This window comes from Hetaerina americana, unplaced genomic scaffold (assembly GCF_022747635.1).
Source record: "Hetaerina americana unplaced genomic scaffold, ioHetAmer1.1.p SCAF_89, whole genome shotgun sequence".
NCBI lineage: Eukaryota > Metazoa > Arthropoda > Insecta > Odonata > Calopterygidae > Hetaerina > Hetaerina americana.
Genome location: NW_027287527.1, coordinates 623230 through 650709, shown reverse-complemented (window position 1 = coordinate 650709; position 27480 = coordinate 623230). Strand labels below are relative to the sequence as shown.

The following is a 27480-nucleotide window of genomic DNA, read 5'->3' as shown; positions in this document are numbered from 1 at the left end:
TTCGGTACCAGCACTCTACCCACTAGACTTCCACGCCCTTATTCGTGGACAGTGGAGTGGCAAAGAGTTCTATTAATAAATGCGTCTTTTCTTCGAAAGAAACTTTATCCGGCTATACTTCATGGAACTTCACAATGGTAATAGCTTAAAAAATACCTCGCGTTTTCATGCATAAACTTATTTATAACACGACCAGGTTTCGATACAAGGTATATGATCGGAACTTGGAACTCTGCCGCGAAACCTGGTCGTATAATGAACAACTATATGTGTAATGCAAAGCGGTTATTACCCTTGTGCCTCCCCTTTCGTTTGATGTGCAATTTTCAAGATTTTATTTTCCCACGAGAAATGGTGTAGGCAAAATGGCATAATTGTGTCTTAATGCACCCGATAAGTTTTGGAGATAAGTACGGTGTAGTCGTAGTAAAAAGCAAAAGAGGAACATCAGCAAAATGGGACTTCATTAAAAAGTATACCATGAATACCTCGGTATAACTCCTGGTTACAAAACATGTTTTGAACTCCAGTGCAATGAACTATACCTATATATTTTTTTGTAAGGTAATCTACCGGTTAAGGTAGGTTTTTGGATGGACACAACTACCAAACAAATATTTTATTACTCCTAACAAAACACAAAATCCATCATCCTACTCTATATCAGGTCCCTCTTCATCTCTGAGTACTTTCTTCCTCCCTTCATCCCGTCCAACATCCCTATCCTGTTCCTTCCCTTTCCTCTTTTGCCCAACATTCTACCCTCTATCACAGTCTTCAACATCCCACTGCCGGTCAACACCCCCTTCATCCACTTTTCCTGCCTCCATAGGATTGCTCCCAACAAACCCCTCTCTTCGCCCACCATACCAAGTACTTCCTCATTTGTTTTCTTCTGTGTCCATTTCACCTTCTCCATTCTTCTCCACACCCACATTTCAAAAGCCTCCAATCTACCCTCCCCGGACTACAACCTTGACGTGGTGGAAGGGCTTGTGCGTGCCGATGACCCCTAGAGCTGTGCTGGCGGGAGTAATAAAATTTGCTCCTGGTAGGGTCACCCATGGGTCGAAGGTCGAAGGTTAGGAGCCAGAAGAAAGGTAGTCCACGCAGCGTCTGTTCCTCAGTGAGGCGGCTGCAATGGCGTCTGACCCCAGTGGGGCGGCCAGTAAGTGATGGTGTCACGTTAAAAACACTATTGAGGAAGGCAACGGGAAACCACCTCAATTATCATTCCCAAGAAAAAAAATATGATACCTATATATATATAGATATGTATAAGAGCCGCCAATGAGGTTAAAAGAGAAGAAAAAATATTTTTATTTTGAGATGCCTATGATCTGAAGCTAATAGCGCTGAACTTCAGCTTTATTTGCAGTGTGAACGGAACTGCTCAATAAAAGGTTTAAGCTTCACCTAAAAAGAAAGAGTGAAAATTATGATCAATGAATCATCAATTTAAGGGTAGATTTTCAGAAAACTCACTTCAACTACTTCACCGAGAAACTTGGGGTAATCAGCGAGGGATAAGGAGAATGATTTTACCAGGACTTCAAGGAACTGCAAAGACGTATGCAAAGATTGTCAAAAAGATGGAAGACTACTGTCGGTTGTTGCGAAGAGATGATCTGGAAACTGAACTCAAAAGAATGAGCTCCGGAAGAATTTCTGAGTGGAAATGAAAAAGGACTTACAATGAATCGTTAATGGTAATTTACAGCTGTTACTCCCCTTTCCTGTGAATGAAATAGAAAAACTAAAAATTAAAAAAATCAAATGAAAATAAGTCATTAGGATTGAACACAGGACCTGGGATCGCCAAAACTCTACCACGACTCCCATATGTAGAAGAATCAATTTTCACCCAATGTTCGTAAGCCTGGCTTAAGAAACGATATATTTCGACCGTATGAAATAGCGTAACTATTAGAATAATCAGCCTGAAGGTTAACTTTATAAGTGATGGAAGAACTCACCCTTAAATAAGTCTTTTGGCGTGTAAAATTCATTCACTCCGGGTAGGAGGGTCAGTGCTTTTCATTGCGACATCCCACATCCCTCGGAACCTTAGAAACTGGAAAATCGTGTCTTTAGGATTTTAGAATTGGTTTCAAACGGACTAAAATAAAAAAGTTGAGAGGTGACTTTTATCATGAACAATTTCTTCCGTCTTTTCAACTTCTGATTCCTTAAATACTTTTCATTGTGCGTTAGTTTTAAATGGCTTCCGCAGGAGTAGGCCTCCTGAAAAACCTACCACTGCTTCAGTTTCAGCGATAAGTATATCAGCGCTTTTACGATACTCCAACGTCTTGAGGTCATGTCGGGTGGACTTAATATTCCCAGTTTCCTGAGGATGAAGTCATTTATTTTTAAAAATTTTTGTTTGCGCTGAGCTCCGAAGCAACTCCGTAAAAACTATCAACGGATAACAACTTAACAACGAGGTGAAATCCGACCTCGCGACCTATTATCACATATATCCGCCACACACGTTGCTTAACGGATTAAGGTCATAAACAACGTTCCTCGAGGAAACTTGCAAAAACTACAGACAATCACACAGGGCAGAGTTGGGACATGATTAAATTCGAAGATAAAAAGCTCTCGACTCGTATGATACGATAGCAGAAGTATCTTTCAAGATATTTTCTGAATCGGCCTGCCCTAATGAGACAAACGATCCGAGGGTTGTGTAATTGGACTCTGCTTCTTGTTTTACGTACATCTGTTGCGACAAAAACAATTACGCGGGTGAGGCAAGAGACTGGTCAAATTGTTGAAAAAATGTGTGATGAAATCCCGAGAAGTTATCATGTAATCGGAATATTTAAGTTTCGCCACAGGATATGGACCGCCAATATATGATGCGTGAGAGCCGCGCTAACCTCGGGACAATCAGGAAAAAAATAACAGTTACAGCAAAAATTACAGAACATCTACGAAGCTGCATGAAAGAAACCCAGCTTCGTCAAACGAGTAGTGGGGAAATACCCGTGGCTAAGGAGAGGTGCTATTTCACGTTGGTCAGGCCTCATCTTGAATCGGGTCGAGCATTTTGGATCCTGAGCAGAAGGACCTACTTTTGGAATTAAAAACGTTCAGGGAAATGCTGCCTGTTTTGTGAAAAATCGTCTCGAGCGAGAAGTGTCGCACAACTATTCGAAATCCTGGGTTGAGGCGAAGGCAAGCGTGAAGATTTCATGCATGATTAACACAACTAGATAATCACAAATTGTATGAATTTAACGCTGCCGCAAATGATCGTTCTAGAGCCGCAATGACGCTGATGTGTTTGACTATAGCGAGTGGTGAACACTTGAGTAATGAAGAGAACGATAGGGAATCCTTTCCCATTATTCATTACGAAAATAATAGTAAACATTGCACGTGGCAAATCGAAATGCAGGAAAATAAAAAATTATACGGAATGTAAAGATAACCCTTTATCAAAATGGTAGACTAACTGACAAACCCTGCCATTCGCCCTTCCGGCGACTTGCTGAGTTGGATGGAGTTGTATCGTTAAATTCTTTCAAATAAGCATGTAAAAGTGTAACAAAATTTAATCTTGCACCCCTATTCAATGAGCCCCTTTTCAATTTTGCATGCTTCATTCTGTCCAACATCCCTCTCCTATTCCTGCCCCTTCTTCGCTAGCCAGACAGTTTCCCCTTTGTCACTGTCTTTAACATCCCATTGCTAATCAAAATGCTCGGCACCCAACCTTCCTGCCTCCTTTATATTTCTCCAAAAATCCCCCCCACCATAACTGTTTAAGGGTTAGGTGGAAGAAGGGACTATGAAGTCTCATTCTCGTCCCAATAAAGTCTTTATGTAAATAAATAACTAGCACATCCTCGTTTATTTTCCTATTCAATTAAAATTTTAATGCATTTCCATCCACATTTCCAAAGCCTCCAATGACTCAAAAGCCTCCTATCTTCCTGCTCCAATGACCATGTTTCCGCGCCGTACATTACTACAATCCGTATCAAAGTTTTGATAAAGCCTTTTCTTAGCACTCTTAATCAAAGTCCATGTCATCGAGTGACTTCTCCTTGTGAAATATTCTGTACCTATCACCATTCTTCTCCAAACTTATCTAATCGTTCTGGGCTAATATCTTAACCGACGTCTACCAACTATTAATCTAACGAATAATATGTTCTACAAATCACGTCAACTCCTTCATGCTCGCCATACATTATTTCCTTCTCCAGTTTTTCTTAACTTGTTCTCGCCGTCTATAAAGCCTATACTCTTCTTTCCTCAAACCCGACTACTTAAAATTCTCCCAAATAGCAGCGATTCAACATCTCATTGTTTCTCAATATTTTCTACCCCCACTTTGTTGCCCTCTTCGATTTTCACCTGGCAACTTCCTCTCTTCACCCACCATATTTAAAAGATCATTATCCGGTTTTCTATCCGTCCAGATTATTTTCTCTATTATTGTCCACTAGTACGTCTCTAAATCCTCTAATCTACACTCTTCCCCTTGACTCAAAGAGCAGGACTCACATCCAGGAGCAATAAGTTAAAGTCTTTGTTTATTTTTTCTTTACTCCTTTAATTATCGAACCTGTCATCATTTCTCTTCTTCTGGCTGATGTTTCTTTAGAAAACGATATCATTCTCCTAAATTCTGTACCGTGACACAATGGACCTCATACAGGAAAAAAATGTAAGAATCTAAGAAATGATATTTCGGAAACCCTTCGAAAGAAAATGTGAAACCAAGTCACCCGAGAGTGTAAGAAGAGCCAGGAGTGAATGTTGAAAGCTGCTGCAAGAAAATCAATGACAACATGAAGAATGTAAGAAGCGAAATCTCTTATAAACTGGTAAAGAGACGATTCGGAAAAAGCAAAACAAAATCCCACGAAATCCAGTATGCTAATGGCAATACACTTATAGAAGAAGAATGCACTGGAAAGAAATCGGAGAAATACAGTTAAGAACTCTACCAAGGGCCTAATTCACTAGAACATGACTTAATTCAAGAAGAAATCGTGATAGAAAAAGACGAACGGGGCCTGGAGAGACAAGGAGCGAATTCGGCATAGTCGCGAAGGACCTGAGAGACAGCAAGGCACTAGCAGTTGACAAAAGAAACGGACAAGCACTCGAAGTCAAAGCGTAGGATACGCTCTATGGAATACAAAAAAATAGCTATTATACTATAACAGCTCTAGTGGTAGTGGAAAACTACCAGAGGACTTCAAGAAGAATGTGATGACTACAAACCAGATGAAACTAAGACCAGATAAAGGCGAAGTACACATAACACTCAGCATAATCAGGGGATGAGGGAGTTGACACTGATTAGAGAAGAATGGAGGGCTACAGTAAACTCATCTCAGGATTGAAATACTGATTATGAAAAGCTAAAAAGTACCGGCAATAATATTCACCCAAGTTTTACTTCCATGCCAATCACTACTCAAGGGATACCCATACCTGTATCGTCTGATCCATTTACAGGTTTCGAATAAGCTTATACCCCCAGTCTACCCCTGTTTTCCACAGTACTTACACTAATTTATCTACTGTTCTCTGTCCAAGGACTTCTTGATATCCACGAAGATCATTGATATACTGATATAACTCCATGATCCTTTCTACTAACGTCATCGTCACTGCAATGGCGTCACGCTTTCCTCGTTACCCTCCAAACCCAAAATAATCTTCGGCTAGGCCATTTGCACTATTTTTTAAATTTTTTATCGATGATTCTCAGAACTACCTTCACTGTACAAATATTAAAAATTAACTTACCACACTGTATGCGCCAAATTGTTCTGAATTACTCATTTCCGGATATGTGAATAAAATGTATATAATTAAGTTTGTTACCCAACTTCCTCCCTCATAAATACGGCGTAAAAATACAAAAAATCTCTTTCTTTCATTTTTCCCATTCTGTGAAGATATTATTTATTCCTTCTAACTTGTTCGAATTTATTCCCTCATATGGTCTTTCGATCTTCCCTTAATTGAACCCATGGTATCCTCATCCACATCACATTTCGTTTCCTTGTCTATGTTCACTGCCCAAATACTCTGAAAACTCTTCTGTTTCCATTTATTCCCCTCTGAATCTCTTACGGCTTCATAAATGATTTCCCTGTCTTATCACGTGCGGTCCGTACAGTTTTACCCTTCTTACACCCCGATAATTCGCTTGACTTCATTTATAAGTAAACTTCAAAGGTTTTTGAAGCTTCTATTTTTCCCAGCCTGTAAAATTTCTTCATATTTTACACTAATGTTTCGGTGACACTCCCCTGGCACTATTTGTTTCTCGATAATTTCGTTAAGTTCCCTGTATATTCTCTTCACTATTAATTTTTAATTATTTCCAGTTCTTTCTAATTGATCATCCATCCGCTTAGTCATCTCTCCAGTGACTTACGGTTCCTTAATCATCTTAGCGTTTACTATTCCCATTGCTACATTTTCAGCTCTTTAATTGCTTATTTATTGTCTGCCGACCTTTACTTAACTGTTTCCGCCTCCTTATCTTCAGTCATCTATTCATAGTTTCTTGGTACTCCTTTTTCATACTCCCGTTAAAGCTTCAAACTTCCACTTCCGCACTCCCTTACTCCTCTTAATACTTATGAATTTTAAATTGTTTATCATAAAAACTACTTCATAATCTGAATTTATATCAACCACCCGGATGCTTTGCTATGTGACCATACTGCCCCTACACCAATGCCTGACCATTTTGTAATTTAACTGGCATCTTTCTATTCCATTCCGGAATGTTCAATTGGTAAATGCGCCTGAGATGATGTTTATACAGGTGATATCCATCATTAAACTCATTCTCTTGCAGAAATCGGCTGATCTCTCTTCATGATCGTTCCAAATTTCTAAACCGTACTCTCCTATCTTTTCCTTCGCCCACCACTGCGATCCGAATCCTTTATCACTATTACGCACTTCCTCAATTTTTTCTAATTGGTCGAACAAACTGTTCACATCTTCCCGCTGACTACTTGTCGGCATGTATTCCTGGATTACCACTATGTTGGCCGCGTCTGCTTACATTTCCACCAATAGAATTTTACCACTTTCCTGCTCTATTCCCTACTTTTCAGTTTCCTATTCGTTATTATGGCTAAGCGACGTTGAGTCTTCTGCCTCCCGCTATAAATTACTTGGTCACTATCGGTTCAGTACTCTCCGCTGTTTCTTCTCCATCTTACATCACCCAAACCTGTTTGTGCATCAAGAACTGCGGCAAATGCCGAAAAAGTTATTTCAGCGGTGTTACCAGCTGATTGGCACACAAATGCGAAAATTTCATCTTTTAAAAATCATTCGCCTTGACCGGAATTAGAACTAATATCCCTATGTATCAGTACGATGTCTTTAGCTAGTTTAACGACTGAGGCATTCATACAATGTCGCACGCAGTAATTGCCATGCATGCAATCTCACAGTGCACCACAAACCACGAGCGTAAGTGGCTGATGCACTCGGCCGGATATTGAGGATCCGGGTTTGAATGTCAGTCTCTGTGAATGATGGTCATGCTGTGAAATTATCGCATGTATGTGCATATCAGCATGTTAATCCGCTAAAGTAACTCTTGTGGCTTTACCGTATTTCTTTGTCAACGTTATGTGTGTAAACGTTGACTCGAGCCACGTGGACTGTGGCGCAATACGCACAACTGCGATTACGTTGTGAAATTCATGTGTGGTAAATCGTCGGAACATCTCGTTCCTTTAAAGGCTTTAGAAATCCAAAGTGCAAGAGGAAGTCACGGTGGCTTCACTGGCTAAAGTATTCAGCTAAATATCAAGGGTTTGAATTCGAATCCCGGTCAAGCCGTGTACTTACAAACAGTGAAATCTCTCATTCGTCTATACTTCCTTTCTCCATTTCCCTCTTGATGTTTTCTAGTCTTCCTGTCCTTAGAATTGTCTCAATACCCCTTGTCCCTAACCTAATTGTTGTGATCCTCTTCTGAGTCCCCTTTTTCACTGCTGTCAGCGATATTGCCCCTATTGATATTTTGTGCGATGACGACCGCGGGGACCTTGTCTTCCCCGCTTCCGGTGCAACACCCGGCGCGGGTGACCGACCTCCGTAGTTCCAGGATTTATTATCCATTCAGACGTCTTAGCAGTCACCTAACTGAGGAATAGACACTGCGTGGAGTAACTTATATCTGACTCCAATCCTTCCACCAATAGGTGATCGCACATGGAGAAATTTTCATTTACCTGGCCGGAAGAGATGACGTTGCAAGCCAGGCGTCGATCTCTTTGCATAATCGATGGCCAAAGCACTGCGATGTGCGAATTTCAAGGGGTCGCTAGTTTGGTTCAGTTCCCCGGATTTCGATCTAAACTCTTAAGTTCAATTAATCAAATCGCATGATTAGCAGCAGTTTACCAATCGAAGATCGGTTTGTTGCAATTCGCTACTACTTATTCCTACCACATTCAGTGTCTTCATTATTTTCACTCTTTTTACTGCTAATTTAGTGACCCTTGATGGGTTCGACTTAGCAGTCCTTCGGATTCCATTTCCTATCTTTCAGGAGGTTATTACATATTAGAATATGCAGGATGAAGTTATCCTTCCTTAAAGCGTGTAATGGCACCACATTCCCATCCCTTACATTCATCCATATGTTTTTTCTGTTATGGCCTATCTCCGATGGAAAAGTACTTTGAAATTGGAAATTGGAAATCAATTACTTCAGATTAGTATGGTGACCGCTTTGGATACGCTTCTTCTAGTCTTAAATATTGTGCATTATATTACGGCTTTTTTAGGGAAATTTTCGTAATAGATAAGTTGGGCGACTGTTTGAGAATTCTGCGCATAATCCCTAATCCACCCGTCTCTCACCCTGCCATTAATTCATTAATTGCTGAGATATTGGTGAAAAAACTTCCCGCTGCCCTTGCACTACAGTGTGTTCATCGAGCAAGCCTGAGGTATCTAAAACTCAAAGATTGCAGTTACGGGACCTGTTTCTCCAGGGATGTTCCAGATTGAATTGGTAGCGCTTTGATGGAATTCTGGAGCGTCATCTTTTTCTGCTTGCCGTGCCAACCATCGCCGGTTTCTGGGTATTTTCAAAAGGTGACTTCTTGAACCTTGAGGTGATCGCTCGTTCCTGGATTCACACGGAGGAAAAGAAAACAGGAAACGTCCAGTCATAAAAAAAGCAATTATTCTTTACCAGGATAGCTTTCTTGGCGCAAATTGCTCAACGCAGAGCGATCGTCTATTACGGGAGGGCGAACCGCAGTCCGGCGTTTTAATGGCTCCGTGCTCTCTTCGGCCTCTCACGCGCGAGGACCATGAGTCACCCTCTCCCCATCCAACTTACTCCGGACTTTTCTCTTGTTCGTGAATTTTTCATGCCCCGAAGAATGATTTACCAAATGTACTAAACGGGCGGGAGTTCGAATAAGACAAAGAATTATGAATACAGTGCATACTGAATGGCAATGGAATGTTGAAGACAGTGATCGAGAGAGGAATATTGGGTATGTGTGGAAGAGGGAGAAAAAGAATAGGCATAATGGACGAAATGAAGGGTGGCAGAAAGGTGTGGAGTAGAAGAAGGGTACGTTTTAATATTTGTCTAAATGGTAATTTGTGCCATGCTAGGCAAGCGTGGCAGTGCTTAGTCCTTGAGTCCATCGAAAACTTACTTATATTGATAAACTACTATTGATTATTATGATAAATACGTATGAAAATTGAATTTTAATGAGCGAACACCTAATGTGTGTTCCGACACGTATAACGTTGAAAAAATGAAAAAATATCTAGAATTATCATTGGACGTATCATGCTAATAAAAATTAATATAAACCTAAGTGTGTTAAAAAAGCAAACCAGCTACTGAAATGTTTACGAAAATGTGGGAGGAAGAGGCTATATGGACTGATTCGTAGTATCTATGAGGAAGGAATCTCACCGGAAGACTTTTTGAGATAAGTGTTTGTCCCTATTCCGAAAAAGTAAAGGCTACATCATGTGAGGACTACAGGACGATTAGTTTGATATGCCACGCAGCTAAAGTTGTTCTCAGGATCATCAACAGAAGGAAAGAGAGTAGGGCAAATGTTTACATAGGGGATGATCAGTTTGGGTTTAGGAAGGGGACAGGTACGCGTGATGCCATTGCAGTAATGAGATTATTAATCGAGAGGAATATAGAACACAACCAGGAGGTATTTGCCTGTTTCGTAGATTTCGAAAAAGCGTTTGATAGGGTGAATTGGGAAAAACTAATGAGTATATTGCAGAAAATAGGAATAGATTGGAGGGAAAGGAGGCAAATCCGCAACCTGTTCATGTCTCAGACTGCTCAGGTGCGGGTGGGAAACGGGGAGTCCGGATGGGCAGTGTTAGGAAGGGGTGTAAGGCAGGGTTGCCCATTATCATCGTTGCTGTTCAACCTGTACGCAGAGGAAATGATTAAAGAGGCATGGGAAGAGCTGGAGGTAGGAATGAAAGTGGGCGGGGAATTCGTAAAATCAGTTAGGTTCGCTGATGACCAAGCTTTAGTTTGTCAATCAGCCAAGGGGTTGCAAGCATTGCTTAGTGAATTGGAAATTCAGTGCGACAGGTATGGGATGAGAATCAATATTAAGAAAACAAAGGTTATACGATTTTCTAGAAAGAAAAAGGCTAAGCTAAGCATCAAAATAGGAGGGCGAAAACTACAGCAGGTAGAACAGTTTACGTATCTCAGAAGTGTTTTGGACCAACACGGTCAAAGTAGTAGGGACGTAAGGAGAAGAATTGCGCTAGGCAAAGAGGCTTTCAAAAGGAGGGAGTTGATCACAGGGATGTTGAGTAAGGATGTTAAGAAAAGACTTGAAAATACTTTGATGTGGACCGTTTTTGAAATGTGGGCGTGGACAAGAATGGAGAAGGTGAAATGGACCGAGAAGATAACATACGAGGAATCACTTGGTATGGTGGACGAAGAGAGGGGTTTGTTGGGAGAAATCCTATGGAGGCAGGAGGACGAAATGGACGAAGAGCGTATTGACTGGCAGTGGGATGCTGAAAACTGTAATAGATGGGAGAATGTTTGGCAAACGAGGAAAGGGCCGGAAAAGGATAGGGATATTGGACGGTATGAGGGAGGAAGGAGGTACTCAGACATGAAGAGGGACCTGATGTAGGGTAGTTTGCTGGATGTTGTGTTTTGTTAGGAGTAACAAAATATTTATTTGGTAGTTGTGTCCATCCAAAAATCTACCTTAACCGGTAGATTACCTAATAATGATAATTATATATTAATGAAGTAGCTTTGCTTTTAACTTATTATAATCGACCACGAAAGGCAACTCGACGCGGAGTTACTGAAAACCGAAATGACTCAAACATCAAAACGCCTCGAACGAACTCTCACTAAATGCATCAAACAATAAGGGCTAATATAACGAGGCAATAAGCCCTGTAATTGTTTCCGCAGTATTTTCAACCAGTCATGCACATACCACCTCAAGGTCCTCTTTGGAGGTTTCAACGCGACGGAGAGGTGGGGAAAAATAATAATATGAAATATATAACCATAATCCTGTGCAAAACTAGAGCAGGCATTACAGTTTACCTATCTTAGAAGGGGGCCTTAATCTTCATAATAGTAGGTACATAAGGAGAAGAATTACCACGGGCAAAGGTGCTTGAAAAGGCGGGGGATAATGACAAGGACGTAGAGTTGTTAAGAAAAGACTTGTTAAAACTTTTATGCGGAGCGTGGCATTGTACGGCGTGGAAACATTGTCGTTGAAGCTAGATGACAGGCGCAAAGTGAAAGGTTTTGAGATTTGCATTTGGAGAATTATGGAAAAGTTTCAATGGGTATAAAAGAAAACAAATTGAGAATACATTGCGGTCTAGGAGAAATGATTGCTGAGAAAAATTCAAAAGAGGCACGAAAGGAGGATGCAGAGCATTTTGATTGACGATGGGATGTTGAAATCTTTTTTAGATGGGAGGACGTTAGGCAAGCGACGAAGGGATAGGAATAGCTTCATAGGTATGTTATACGGAATCGAGGGAAGAAGGAAATATGGAAAATTGAAGAGGGGCTCTTTGTAGTGACGGATATCAGGTTGTGTTTTGTTAGGAGAGGCAAAGAAATGCATCGTTGTATCGTTCTATAGTCTTGTCCATAATATTGAACTATAACATACATATTTTTGATTGATGTGTTTTTAATCATATAATTCAGTAATTTTTCCCCTTCGAAATTTTAGATACTGGTGGAACTCGAAATTATTATAGCTTAGGGAAGTCATATTTTATGAGAAAAGGTTTCTAAAAATGCTTTCGGTGGATGAAATGAAGAGAGCGCAACAGTATTTTTAATCATCGGTCACTCTGAATAATCGGTCACTGAAAAATTTCCTGTGAAATATTTACTTAAAATTAAGAGGGGCGTTATTCGTCTTCATGAAACGACCTTCGCCGCGTTCTTCGACCCCGGAATTCTCTGAAACAAACAAAAGTCTTTGAGTGATTCCTCCAAAATAAGAATTCGGTTTTCCTGGTTTTTTATGATAATTTTATACACTTTTGAATACATAAGGTTTTGTAGCGTTCAACAAAATGTTGGAAACGTGACCGTTTGAGAAAATGGTACAGTTAGATGACGAATTAAAATACGATAGCAATCCACTGTAGAAATGAAAAGCCTTTCCCCCCAAAAATCTTTCCCAACCATCAAGAACAGTTCACTTATCTGGGTGATGATGGTTTGTAGCCTGGGAAACTAGCAGTCCATGGGCACAGAGCAAAGCGATCTTTTATAAATAGACTTCACCGAGCATGTACAAGTATATACATGTATGCCACATAGCATGTGCAGGCATGCCCTTTAAATAACAGGGTGCTCTGATTTGATCACGTCGACGATTCCAAATGGAATTTTTTTCTCGGAAAAAAATTCCATTTGGATTCCATTTTTTCTTCGAAAAAAAATTACGGTACTGGCGTAATTATTTACCATTATTTTTTCTTCGGAGAGGAGGAAAAGATTTACCCTCCGCCATTATCTGTCTGCCGTCTCGAATTGTGCCATACGTGATTTTGAAGGCAAAAGCACGTTTTTACGCGGATCGAGGAGTACAAACCTTGGCCAGAACCCAACTTTTTCGTTCGGCCGAGCAATTTGACAAATTGTGCGTGAAATTGCGCGAGAAGTAAATATCGCGGTGGTTTCTTTTCACGTTTCGTATAGCTAGCATTGGCATAGAAGGGGGAGAAGGAAAAGGGTGCAGCGGACGCAGATCCGCCTCCAAGTCCTCCAAGGTGAGATGGAGATTACGCCGGGAGCTCTCGGATAATGTTGAGACCATAATGATGCAAAATAATGGAAGCTAGCGTGTCAACCAGACTATGGAGGTCGCCGCCACTGGATGGAGCATCAGTACACGCTTGTCGATATCAAACATTCTTCGGAAACAATAGACTTTCAAAACCCACAAAAACGATCTAAAGGTAAAAACTAAGATGTCGAATGTTGTCTTCAGTACTAGTATTAACTTAAATTTATAGTTAACTACTTCTTAGGCATCACCATCACCATTAGTATTTCAATCCTAGGATTGGTTTACTGCAGCCCTCCATTCTACTATGTTTGAATGGAAGGCTGCATTTTCTAGGGAGAATAATGTGGTGGTTTCTTTTGAGGCATATTAAAATGAATAAAGTTTGCAATCATTTACAACTACGAATATTGCTCCTATCGTTGTCAGCACCGTATTTCCCAATTCAGCTTATGGTTGCTCCATTTTATACGGCAAATTTAATTGCTTCAGTGGTTTTTTGACTGATTTAGAATAACTATTCAAATGGAAAGATAAGAAATTCATGTTAATTCGTTAAAAAATAAAAAAAAACTTATTCGAAGGTGGTACTTAAGTGGGTTTTGAATCATTTATCATACCTCTTCCAATGGCAAGATGAGAAATTCATCTCACATCGGTTGGTCACGTAAGCGGAATCTAGGGGCACAGAAATAAGTTGCCATGCCTAAATGGTGATTTCCTCTTGGCAATGGCGTAATGGTGTTTATAATTTCCAGTAATATATTTACAAATTACTATCCAAAGAGATAAGTATACTTTTTGACGTTCTGATTGAGTATATATAATAGCTAATTCTTAGTTTTGGTGGTTATACTTCGTAGAAGACAAATATTTCCTCAAAACTTCGGAAAAGAGTTTCATGCGTAATTTAGTGGAAATATTTTATAGCCTTGTGTTGGGTGAGAAGAAAAAATGGGAAATTTCCATAATCTTTAGAACCTGGCTTTTTTTCTCCTTCTCTATAGCATGGACCTGATAACTTTATAGTAAAAATCGCATTTTTTTCGGGAGATATGTTCTGGAAAATGTAAATTTATTCAGCATTTTATATCGCTTTTAAGATAACCTCCCCCTCCCCCTTTCAAATCTGAAAATATACGATTTCAGTAAAAAATTATTTTATTAAGATAATCGAGAGAATTCACTGCTCTTTTGGCTCTAAAGTCTTGTATTGGTGTCATCATGAACCAAATGATGACGAATTTTCACGCGTAACACTCACGCTGGTTTTGTCGTAGCTACTAGGAATCCTATTTTCAGTTATTTAGAGATAAGCATCGAAAAACAAAACGGGGTGAAAAAACTATTCACGGTTAAACGGGCTTAGTGGTTAGAGAACGGGAGGGAAAAAACTTTAGGGAGATATTTGCGTGAAGTAGAGAGATCGGAGCGAAGGAAGAGAAGCCTGGAAAAGTTCCAAATCACCAAATCCATCACTGGCATAAATGAAATACAGACTTTGAGCGGAACTTATTTATGGTTTGTGAGCGTTCTTTCCAGGAGCCATGCCCTTCCATTAAGGTAGATCAAGGTTGACTCGCGTGAAATATAGTGACATGTTTGATTTCCCTCGACGTAAATACTTAGAAGCGAGACAATAGTTGTCAAAGCGTTGTGAAATTCCTTCATGAAGAAATCAATGAGAAAATCTTAGTAAATACCACCTCACGCATTCTTCATGTCATGACCACTTCTTTGGTGTCATCATGGATTCGGATTCCACAAAAATATGATACAATATTATGCAATGAAACTAATCAAAAGGACTTACTTTGATTGATTGGATTTGATTTGTGTATTTACCAAATGATTTTTTCCTTCCGGAATTGCAAAGGCACGTATTTTTACAGTCATAGAGGAACCTGAACGAACGTACGTGAAATTCCAATTAGTAATGTTCAACGCTAATATTTTCGGCCCTCGCCAATTAGTTTCACGTCCGAGCTAGGAAGCGACTGGGAAAATATTAAGTTCTGTGAGTGCTAGTAGCGTCCGTTAGACTTTAACCCATGCACGAGTTAACTCAATGGAATAGATAATAAAACTGATAATAATAGCTTATCCATGATACTCTATACATCTAAAATTTCTCAATAAACTGCAATGACGCTTGTGATACAAGGACGCGGGTAAGATCAGAATCTAATGTTTCTATGGAACCTCAACTGAATTAATTTATATCCATTTGCAGTTGGTAAATTTTCAATTGCAAGAAAAATTTAGCTGTAGCAGTCGCAATGATTCGTGGGCGTAAAGAAACTCGAAGCATGAATAAAGAGGTATTAAGGTTTAATAACAAGAACCCCTGCTGATTTCATATTGGGTCTCCGCAAGCCAATTTGTCTTCGCACGTTATAAAACAAATTCCTTCTTTCACGCAAGATGAATTACTGGAATCACTGGAATAGTGGAGCTTTACGCAAGTCTATAGCTTAAAAGTCCACCCAACGCAGAATATTATTTGGCCAAAAAAGTAATGAAAATTTCGTTCCGGGAGAGGAAGCCCATTACGTACGTGAGTAGATTGAAATTTAAGATGTAACCTTTCTCCTCCTCGATTTAAGAATTGATTAAACCATGTACAATTCAAATTGTGTGCATATCTATCTGTTGTGAAGTTACTGAAGTATGATAGGAATTATTAATGCGGAAAAAACCATTTCAGGAAGTTTTGTCAATTATGAAACACTAAGGGATCGGGATTGGTGCGGTGGCTATCGTACAGTCTTCCCACCCAGAGGGCTCGGGTTCAAATCCCGGCGGTGTTGAATATTTTTCAGAGGTATCTCCGTCCCTACTTGAGGTGCTTTGTGGAGAGCACTTTGAGTGAGTACGACGTCCGTCGGATGGGACGTTAAGCTGCGGACCCCTTGGCACCTTTCGTAAAGAGTAGTCTAATGCCGACGCCAGGTTTCTCTCCACCCTTCATCCTTTCCTGTACATCCCCTATGGCCTCAGCAGTCGGTCGCCTCCCTTAAAATACTACTACTATGAAACACTAAAAATTCTGTTAACTCACCGTATAGCTTACCTGTCTATTTTTCGCCTTGTTACGCTATTTCCCTAAAATCTCTCGTTGGTTGTCACAACTGTTTGTTCATGCGAGCTTATAACACAGAGGCCATTTACATAAAATTATTGGAGTCCAAATTAAAAAAAGTAATGCATATTTTCATCATGTATTATGCAAATTAAACAATTATTTTTACTACTCAGACTAATGTGAACAACAGAGAGCGCGTCCGCGAGGCTTTGATATCTCCAAAAACGAGAAGTCAGGGTCTAACAAGAGTTTTAGGAGGAAAACACCGAAAGATGGACATCCACACTTTCTTATACCACACTTTCTGGAAAGCTCACGTGATTCTTCATCGATACGTATTCATCAATTAATTAATGATGAAGCTTGGCCGCTTTAGAAAGAGGATGGGCGTAGACTTGGAGTCTATTGCGTAATATGTGAGCGTGGAATGAAGAGAATCAAAGGACTGAAAGGAAAACATACCAAAAAGGGCCAAGCACGAGAGAGGAAAAGTGACGTTATTGGGAAAAATTCTAAGAAGACAAGGGTAGTGTGCGTATGATGCATGGCGAATTAAATGGCTCAATTTCATGAAACGAGGACAGACATTCCACGTACCTCACGTGCTGGATGCTGATTTTGAAAGCATTCTATCAAATGATGGATGCTATCCGATTTCGAACACTTCAATCCCGAGTATTTTCAAAAAACACCAGCTATCTGTATAGCTTTTGCTGTCTCCTCGTAACTCTTGAGGCACCAGCTTCATAAACGTAAAGGACCCGGCGCAGTGGCAAAGATCTTTGTTCGTAAAATTAAAGAGTGAACTCGGAAAATGTTGGCTAGAGACAGAAAAATCGCATCCATGGCTCATCTGACAATCGCGGGGGGAAGATCGTTTTAGAATTATGTGACCAGTGGTGTAGGGCATGTAGTGAGTGAACATTGGGGAGCTGAAGACTTGGATTGAAAGGGGGGGGATGTTGTGTGATAGAGGAAAGGAAAATATCAGGCATTTTGGCCGGAATTAATAGAGGTAAGATAGTACATGGAGTTAACAAAAGATTTAATTTTTATGTGTGGCGCTATTATATTATTTTCGTGTTAGGCCGGAATGAGAAGCAAGTAGAGTAGTGATTACTCCCTAGATCAATCAAAAATCTTTCATGACCGAAAGACCACTACCAATTGTAAATAAATGCTCCGATGAACATGATTGGAAATCGCTGTTCGAACCGAGTGGCTTTGTCACCTTGGAGGAACGCGTAAATAGATGAGCGAAGTTGTAAATCGCCCATTACACTAGACTCAAAGGATAAGGCTATTAAAGTAATTCTGAATCTATTTTGGCGGATACAGGAACAATTTTCGTCTGCTCGCTCGTCGAGTTAAGAGGTACAAACCCACGTATTTCCGAGTCGACACTGACAAGAACTTAGGCTCTTCGGTTTTCAAACGTTTGAAGAGAAATTATTTTCCAATAAATCATAAACAAACAGCTCCATCGCCCTTAAGATTCTCAAGTCTACGTTATCACATCTTCGTATCGCCCGTGAAGTGATACGACTTTTATGATAAACATTTTTAACTTAAGGTCTGACTCATCATTGATAATTCTAACCGAAAATAAGGCTTCGAATAGGTTTTCTGAGACCAAATTTAAGATATGGCCAATCGCTTTTTTTGGACAAGCTTTGAATTCACCTCAGCATTCCTGTGGTTAGTTTTTGGAGATATATTGAATTGGTTGGCAAAACTTTACAATCCGGGTCGGTTCCGCTGACATTCAGTGTTTCATTGCCATGGATTTCCTGATTTTAATATACCTTGCATCGCGGCTCATAGTGCATTATACGAATACTACTCTTTGGAATCATAATGAGTATCTCTTTTACTGGAAGATATCGCAACGCCCTTATTAGCATTGCGATAGCCCCCGACAATTGCGACAACCAAGCACTTCACTAGGTCTCTTCGGAAAAACACGGCTAGACTGCAACGTCATGCTCAATACTTCTGGCTGGCAATATTTGGGCTTTGTAGCGCATATCAACCTGTTATTCTGCTTACTGATTGAAAGTGGTCATAACACGGGCTCATAACAATTAATTTATCAGTCGGAGAAGAGATTATCAGTAACAAGTACGACATCCGGAAATACATTGGCACATTACAATTTATTTGTTGTAATTCTGATAAAATTAATATGAATCTGATGATAAATGCATAAAGCATTTGTCGCCTAACTTCCCTAATGGACCACGATAAACTTGCATCACATCTGATCGTCAATCGAGCATCACTTGACGACAAAATAATTTCGGTCAACTTTAAAGTAACTGAGGGCTGATTTTTAAATGGGTTAACATGATATTTTCGAAGTCGACAAGTATAAGATACTTTTATCGTGATTCCAAATCTTTGCCGAATTGATTGCGCTTCACCGACCTAAATTTGCGATTAAATAAAATAGAATATTCAATTCCATGGCATTTAAAACCCAAAAAATCAAACAGAAAATTAATAATTATATGGGGCAAAGAGTTGGCCACTTGTTGGAAATAATGAAATAAATAAATTGTGAAGTTCATGGGTGAAAACATCCCAAGCCTAGTGAACTGACACATTAATAATTAGCAATGAAAAAAATGATTACTCCTTGATGTTAAGTGACAAATTATTTATAATCCTCACCGATCATTTTTTCGGAGCTAATTGCAACTAATTACCAGTGGCACTGGGAGACTTTGTCATCCTAATGGAACGTGCAAATTGACGATACAGCCTCGGACTACAAGTGAGCGTAACAGAATGACCCACCTTGATTGAGAATTCCAAGGGCCCCGAAAATATTGCAATCGCAAACGGAGCACAATGATGTCTCTGCCACGCTGGTGGAAATGCCTTGCGGGGAGTTGCAAGTGAGTAAGAAACTTCCCGGCGCCTCCCGATTCTTCTCCCGTCACTCCCAAACAGTGGACGCGGCTCCTCCTCCACCGATCTAATCTGTTCCACACTCAAGATATTTATACTCTGTACGTGAGACTTCCCTTCTTTCCGAGGAGCCTTCCTCCAAGGGAAACCATTCCCCTCACTCCTTCGACCCACACCCGAAGCCCCGCCCACTAGGAGAACTCGAGTGCCCGACCAGCGGGGAAGAAACAGGAATGATTTCTCCACCACCGACCTATTATTATGTGGAGAAAAAAATTATCAACTTCGGATCAAACACATTCAAGTCAAACACCTTTCGTTGATTGATGAGAATACAGGTATGTGGGGCCATCCTTATCGGAATTACGATGTGAAATTTGTAAAGAGAGGAAGAATGAGGTCATTTGTTTTTATGATCAATAAATTACCATTACAATGTTAATACCTCACAAAAATTTGCAAACTTTTTGGAACTATGCCTAGCTTCTTTTATATTTTGTATTTCGTTGCCACCGTGCACAAAAAATCATTATGCGTATAGTATACGTCACATGCTTTCATTCAAAGGTGATGTTTTTCATGGTATTGTGTGAATGCAGAGGACAACCCTTCGAACCTATAGAATCATTGGTTAAAAACATCATATTTAGTGCAATTCCAATCTGAAATTAAAATATTTTGCAATTTTTTGCAGTTGGTAGCATTGATGCAGAGAAGTAAGTATTTTGTCTATACCATTTAAATACTCCATTTAAATTCATGTCGCATGAAGTCACAGCATGTAAACGATTTATTTGAAAATATTAAAAAAGAAAAAAAATAGTTCTGTTTTCATCTGTGATACCTTAAATAGTAGTTTTAATATTCATGCAGGTCTTATGCAAAATCTTAAGGTGTTTAAAGGCTATTTAAAAGATAGGCCTTTGGTCGCGTTGGAGGTAAGATCCTTGAGTAAGCAGTTATGGGAGTGGTAATCTTAAGAGAGTACTTAAATATAATCTTCAGCTCTATCGGAAAAACGTTGAATATTATGCGTTAGAAAGATTTCTCTGAAGCTAAAGAACTGAGCTTTTGAGGAATATATGGTACTACCACATCGTACATTAAAGTATGAGAAAATAAGCCTGAGAAAGAAAATCAGTAGATGTAATTAATCGTTTCAGTCGTGACTTTGTAGCATTGCTCCATAATGAATAACGTCAACATACAACTTTGTAATTTCACACAGAAAATAAACTTGAATGCGAACTAGGCCGGGTGAGGAGCTAGGCACTTAGGGTGAGTACGCCGCCCGTCGGATGGGACGTTAAGCTGCGGAACCCTTGGCGCCTTTCGTTAAGAGTGGGCTACACCCGACACCGTGTTTCTCTCCACCCTTCATCCTTTCCAGTCCATCCCTAATGGCGCAAATGACCTCAGCTGTCGGTCGCCTCCCCTAAGTACTTGTACTGCTACAATGGGAAATTTAATAAAACAGCAGAAGTGCGTGGAGGAAACTCTCAGAGGTAGCGGGTCGTCAAATACCGTAATGGAAGGAATAGTATTGGGTAAGCAGAGTAGGGAGGGAGAACAGACTTTTTCGATAGCATGAAACAGCGGTTAGAAGTTACGAAGAACAGAAGAAGGAAATAATGTAACGTAAACACGGGGAAGTTCTCGCAATACCTTTATTTGAAGGAAGTCCTAAAGATAATTAAATGATGGCTTTACTGTATATCCAAGCGGATATAATGAAAACTTGATGGAAAACCAAGTAAATTTAAATGCAATATTCTGTCACTGTGTCTGGGTGTCTTCTTGATGATCTATCGCTGTCTACGGTATAGTTGGACTCCCGAAAATCAGTGCATAACAAAACAAAAACAGATTTTGGTAATTTTGTTTCGTGATTATGAATAACGGTGTGAACCACGAAGCCCACGAATTTGTGAACCCAACGTGAACATGATTTGCCATGCCAACGTTACATGTGAACCGCACACAAGGAAATATCTCACAAAATTGAAACGCATAGCCAGGATGTGCTTTGGTGGGATTAAACAACCTTTTACAAATAAAATTACGGGTTCAATCAGTGTCTAATCTAAAATTTAAATTTAAGCTAAATTGAAATATTTGGTACCTTAAATTTCAATTTAAACAACCGCTTTCTGAAAGTTAGTGTCATATTTCCTCAATTGGTAGCGCTGTAATGTAAGCTTTCAGTGATAGCATTTGGTGACAGTGGCGGATGTTTGAAGTGTATATACATATTTATTTTTGAAATTTGACGCGTGGTGTGTTTATTTTGATTGTTTGTTAAAGAAAAATAGGATTTATTCATTTGATGTGAATAGAAGGAAGTGGAGAAGATTGGCGTCAGCTAGAATAAAAAAGAGATTTGTCATTTTCACAGCAATACGCAATATAAATTTAACCAGCAGGCTATTCAACAACTATCACCAAGCAACTATCATTGCTATTCATCCCTAGAAGTCATTGCAAGAATCAGGATTGTAATTACGAAAATTTGGGAGAGTCGTATACCTTATAAAAATTTCCTTGCGTGACAAATAACTTTGCCAAAAAAAAGAGGGATACTTACAGCACCTAATGTAAATATTCAGTACTCTAGTAAAGATAAACGGATTTCCTGCGTGGGAAGGAATTTATGGACAATTGCATTTTGAGGTAAGTGCTGAATCCTAGTTTAATGAATTTGAAATTACATTTTAGTCTAAACGCAAAAAGTATAAACTCACCATGGTTGATAAAAAATAATATCAATGAATGATTTGTTCTAAAGAAGTCAATAATACGTGCACATTTAAATCATGGAAAGGTGATTTTACGGATGGAGCGGGTGTTTATTCAAAATGTTTCCAATGATTCTTAATGAATGTGACCTGAAGTTATCTATATTACACCGTACCAGGCGAATTTGTATATTCACGTATAGAATCAGCTGTAGAATATTTTTTTAACTTGATTATTCTGGTATGATGCAATTTATTTTACATCCTAATAGTTTTCTTAAGGATATTTTTTCTTTTATTAATCTCCGACAGAAAGTTTACCAGTGGTTGCTTTTTTGCTTTTTGAGGAAAATCTCTTTGATTTAAATTGTCAGGGAAGATGACTTAACAGAGGATATGCGTTGATTGTTGACAAAAAATTTTAAAATTCAAGATTTTCAAAATCAATTGCAGAGATTCTGGAAATCGTAGTGACACAGCAAACTTATAATGAGTCCAGTTCTCCATTTATGTAATGTGGTGGGTAAACTCTTGGAAGTATTAGTTATATTGACAAGTTGTATTCATGAATGGTATGTGTTCAATAGCAAATATTAATGTTTAAAAACTTGATTTGTTTTCATTCATATTGAACTTAGACTCACAAGGAAACTTTATATTTCGGGTTAAATTTAACTTACCTCTGAATGTAGATAATTGTATTTTTGTCAGTTCATTTTCCTCTGCCACGTGGTGCTATTGATGCTGAATTAGTTTGTGATTAATTATTGAAGCTAATATGTAAAACTTTGTGTTGAAAGATTTCTTGTATTTCAACTGTGGCCCTTAGGAAATAATCATATTTTTACAGAGTAAAGGAAAAATGCCATAATTTAAAAATCATGAATGTCATTAATTCTCTGAACCAGATACAATGACATAAATATCATGTCAGTAGTATGATGAATAATATAATGTCCAGTTGTGAAAACCAAATGAACTTAGACTAAAGGAAAGTCTCGGTGCCACAATTGTTGGTGTTGCTATTGTTTCATGTACGGAATATTGTGTGACAAGCACACCCAAAAGCAGAGATATGCAGGGAATTTGATATTTTACCTATTGAAGTCTAAATGTGTGTGTAAAGTTTATTCATATGCACCAAACCAATGCTTGTCAACTTCTGTTGCTGCCTTATTACTGATTAGGAACTCCCATTGCCCCTCTTTCTCACTTTTGGTTCAAAAATGCAAATGCAATTTTGTTAATGGCATTGTTTTAAGCTTGGAACATAGTCTACCCTACTCTATCGTCTATCTATCCACATTAAAATTTAGTTGCTTAAAATGATGACTGCTTATTTCAATATCAGCTTCTCATATGTGTAGAAGTTTAGTTGCTAATTTGGTTCAAGTTCCTGATGACCTATAGCTGCTACTACATCTCACCTGCCTGCCTTGCTCTAATAAATCTTTCTCTAGGGTAAGGTCTATTGCTGGCATGTGAGGGCACCAAATCATTTCTAATAGCATAATATCTAATAATCATTTCAATAATGACGCCATATTTTTGTAAGAATGTTTGAAGATTGATCTTGTCCCAATATTTTGCAATACAGTCTGATCAACCTTTCCTCCTCCTTTTTTGAGGGAGACTCACATGTCCTTTTAGAGCATGCAGCAATAAATCCTTCTGTAATGTGAATGGAAATTTTTCTGACTTGACCAGAGTTAATCTTTTCTATTGTCACCTTCCATGTCCTCTCATATTACAGGTGTTTTCATCTACCCCACAGCTAGCACCATATTGCCAAGATGTTCAAAGAGTGATATTAGTTCAACTTGATAAATCATATTCCACCAAGTCTACGCTGTGGACCTCCTGATTTTGGGTGGGTTCCTAGTCATTCAAGCCAGATCATCTGGAATCTTCTAGTAGTAGTTTTATTGGAGGCGACTGACAGCTAAGGCTATTTGTGCCATTACGGATGGATGGGAAAAGAAAGGTGGAGCGAAACCTGGCATTGGCATTAGCCTACTCTTAACGAAAGGCACCAAGGGGTCCGCAGTTTAATGTCCCATCCAACAGACATTGTACTCACTCAAAGTGCTCTCCACAAAGCAGCTCAAGTGGGGATCGGGATACCAATGAAAAATATTTGTTGTCTCCAGGATTTGACGTGGGCCCTCTCAGTGGGAAGCCTGTACATTAGCACCATCCCAATCCCCTGGAATTTTCTCTTGGCTATTTTCATTAAGTGGTGATGGGCAGTGCACTGAACTTAGTTCTGGTGACAAATAAGACACAGCACAATGTTACTGAGAAAAGTAAGTCTAAAAGCTGTGATAATAATTTGAGGAAGCCTTTTTTAACTTTTTAAGGCTGAGTAATCAGTGGGAAAATCACTTAGTATTTATTAGGTTTTCATAATGTAGGGTGACTGATCTGCCATCTCTTTCATTCATCAATTGAAGATTAATATATTTGTCTACTAATGTACTTGTCCCTCCCTGATCTATGAATAAACTTTGCCATCTTAATCCAAAACAACATTCTTGGGAATAAGATGATTATCAAAGTGGTAAGGTCATTACAAGATGATTGGTGTGCTAATTAAATAAGCTATTTAATATATGGTGAGATTTGATGATAGTGAGATTAATTAAAGATTTAAGGCAAGACTGAATAATTTGAAAATGGAATGTAGTATTGTATGACATGGAAATTTCATCGTTTAGCTTGGATTGGTTGCTTGTGAAATGTGAGTGTGGAGGAGAATGGCAAAAATAAAATGAATGGACAGGGATAAACAAACCATGGAGGGGAAGGAGTTTGCTGGGAAAACTCCAAAGAGGGTAGTACAAATTGGCAAAAAGTATTTAAATGTGTTAATGGAATGGAATGTTAAAGACTGTAATAGAGAGAAAAATATTGGATCAATGAGGTAAAGACATGAAAAGAACCAGGGATAATGGATGGAATGAGGGGACACAGAAAGTATGTGGAGTTGGAAAATGGTTTATGAATTGAAAGTATTAAGGTATATTTATTTATTGGTGTGTTAGGTTTTGCTTAGCTGTGCAGATGTGTGTTTAGGTAGTTTATGAATAGGAGTCTACTGGTTTAGGGTGGGTTTTTCATGGATCCTGGAAATACACATTACTGTACTCCTGTGCCCTAACTAATGTGACGAAAACTTCACATGGGATATGAAATAACTGATTATTTATATCATCTCCCCTCCATTGATGTCTTTAGCATCCCACTGTCTCTCAGTATCTTTTGTATTCAATAGTCCTGTATTCTAAGAATTTCTCCCAGCAGCCTTCTCTCTTCCCTCACCATGCTAAAACTTCATAATTTCTTTTCCTTTCCACTCATTTTATTATTTCCACCCTTCTCCCCATATAAATATTAATGGCCTCCAATCTATTCTTATCCTCCTGCCTTGAGAAAAGAGTTTCTCAACCATGCAATCCATCCATCCATCCATATTAAAGGCTCCTCTAGTCTTTTCATTTCATCTATACTTAATGTGCCTTTTATCAACTCTCACTTCTTCATAAATACTTCATTACTTAATGCAATTCTTTTCCACCACTCTGCTCACCATCATCCAAAACACTCTTCTGACATGTGGTCTATCCCAAAATTAAGTAGATTGAATCCGGGAAAAAGTTTATTGCAGAAAGAAGTCAATTCAATAAAATTCGTCAAAACAACATCCTTGTGAATCAAAGCGCTGATGCCAGCATCTCAGCCAGTCATGGTATGCCTCCTGGAAGGCATCGATAGAATCTCATTCAGGCACCTTGTCACAGCCTCTTTGATGTCATCCATAATACCAAAATGGATGCCTTATAAGCTCCTTTATCTTCTTGAGAACAAATAGAAGTACGGTGGTGCCACATCTGAGCAGTAGGGCTGGTGCAGCATTGCCACCTTGTTGTTGGCCAGGTACTTGGTTCCGAGGAAGGTACTGTAGTATGTCGTTGTGGTGCAGCCTCCAGTTGACATTGATTTCCTTCTGGACATGCTTTTCTGCTGTCTTTCAAGGACTACCACATAAAACTTACTGTTTACTATCTATTCCTGAGGCATTAATTCTTTGTGGATAATACCTTTTGAGTTGAATAAGCTGGAACCATTTCTTACTAGTTTTGGTTTATGTCCCCATCTTTAATGTTTATCTTAACTTTCCTGTTTCTTGTGAATCTCATTACCTATATTTGCTAAATGATTAATTCTAATCCCATAGTTGCCATCATGGCTCTACAATGCACTAATTCTACTGTAAATCATAATTTGCAACTGAGAGATTTTATTGCCTAAGAAACTTGTTGACTTTTTGGGTAGTTCAGATGGTTAACTGTACAAATTAGCTTAAACTGATCTTAGAAGAGTCACAGAAGTAAGATTTAATGTACTGAATGAAAAGTGAATGTTGGCTTTGTTATTTGAGAAATAAATTTAACATTAGCCACCAGATAATAGTTAAAAAAACTGTCATCTTCTGGTAAACTCTGGTTGAATTATTTTTCCATATCTTAAGTAAAATATGAAGCCTAATAATATTAATCCAAGACTCATAATTAAATATTTCCAGTTTCTGGGAATGAAAATTAAGTTGAAATTATGTAATAGAAATTCAAATACTTAAATGCATTGGGATATACACTACATAGTTGATGGTAAATTTGACATCCTTCCCCTAATCCAAATGGAAATTTGTATTTCAATAAACCATTCAGTGTTCAAATAAATTTTATGCTTCATCTTCTTTGCAGTCCCTAACCATAGCCACAAAGTTCAAACAGTGCATAGACCACACTTATGCCAAAATTGTTGCAGCAATTTCTGTTTGTAACTGTAATAGTTTTTAAGATTTTCATAATTATGGTTCAATGCATGTGTCATATTTTTTATTTGGCCTAGATTCAGGGAAGACATACGATCATTTTAAATGTTCATGTTAGAATATATGCCACCCTAGAAGACAAATCCTAAACTTTTATTGGGATTTTAAAAATATTTTCTTAATTTTTTCTAAATGGGAGGCTGACACAAAATACAGATGTAATTTAGACTCTCAATTCATGTTATGTCCTATTGATGGATGAGAAGAGTTTCTTGTGCAATCAATTAAAAGGGGGTAAAGGATTAGTTAAGTTTTCATTTAGATAAAATCTGGAGTATTGTTTGATAGAAATGTTTATATTTATCACAAGGCAGAAAAAAAGAAATTGCAGGTATTTTCTACTAAATCCAGGACTCAATTACAATTATGATTCATACCTTGCAGCTTATTACCCGACACCAAGTGTTACAAAGAACAATTTTTATTTCCAAGAAATCATTTTTCTTTACACAAGATTAAAATTCATGCTCTGGAGCCACATTTTGAGTAGTGAGGTTAAGAGAATAATTTAACAGG

At 38.7% G+C, this 27480-nt stretch overlaps 1 protein-coding gene and 1 long non-coding RNA gene across 3 annotated transcripts in view; one reads left to right on the top strand and one right to left on the bottom strand.

Annotated features, from left to right (window-relative positions):
- LOC139698564 (uncharacterized) overlaps positions 1–19343 on the bottom strand; it is a 44234-nt gene extending 24891 nt beyond the window's left edge. For both annotated transcript variants that reach the window (XM_071597405.1, XM_071597404.1), the window contains exon 1: positions 19219–19343. The gene's annotated coding sequence lies outside the window, so the exon portion shown is untranslated. The remainder of the gene's footprint in view (positions 1–19218) is intronic.
- LOC139698565 (uncharacterized) overlaps positions 1–23931 on the top strand; it is a 45375-nt gene extending 21444 nt beyond the window's left edge. Inside the window, exon 5 of the long non-coding RNA XR_011702996.1 lies at positions 23821–23931. This is a non-coding gene — a long non-coding RNA (uncharacterized lncRNA). The remainder of the gene's footprint in view (positions 1–23820) is intronic.
- Positions 23932–27480: the final 3549 nt, after the last annotated feature.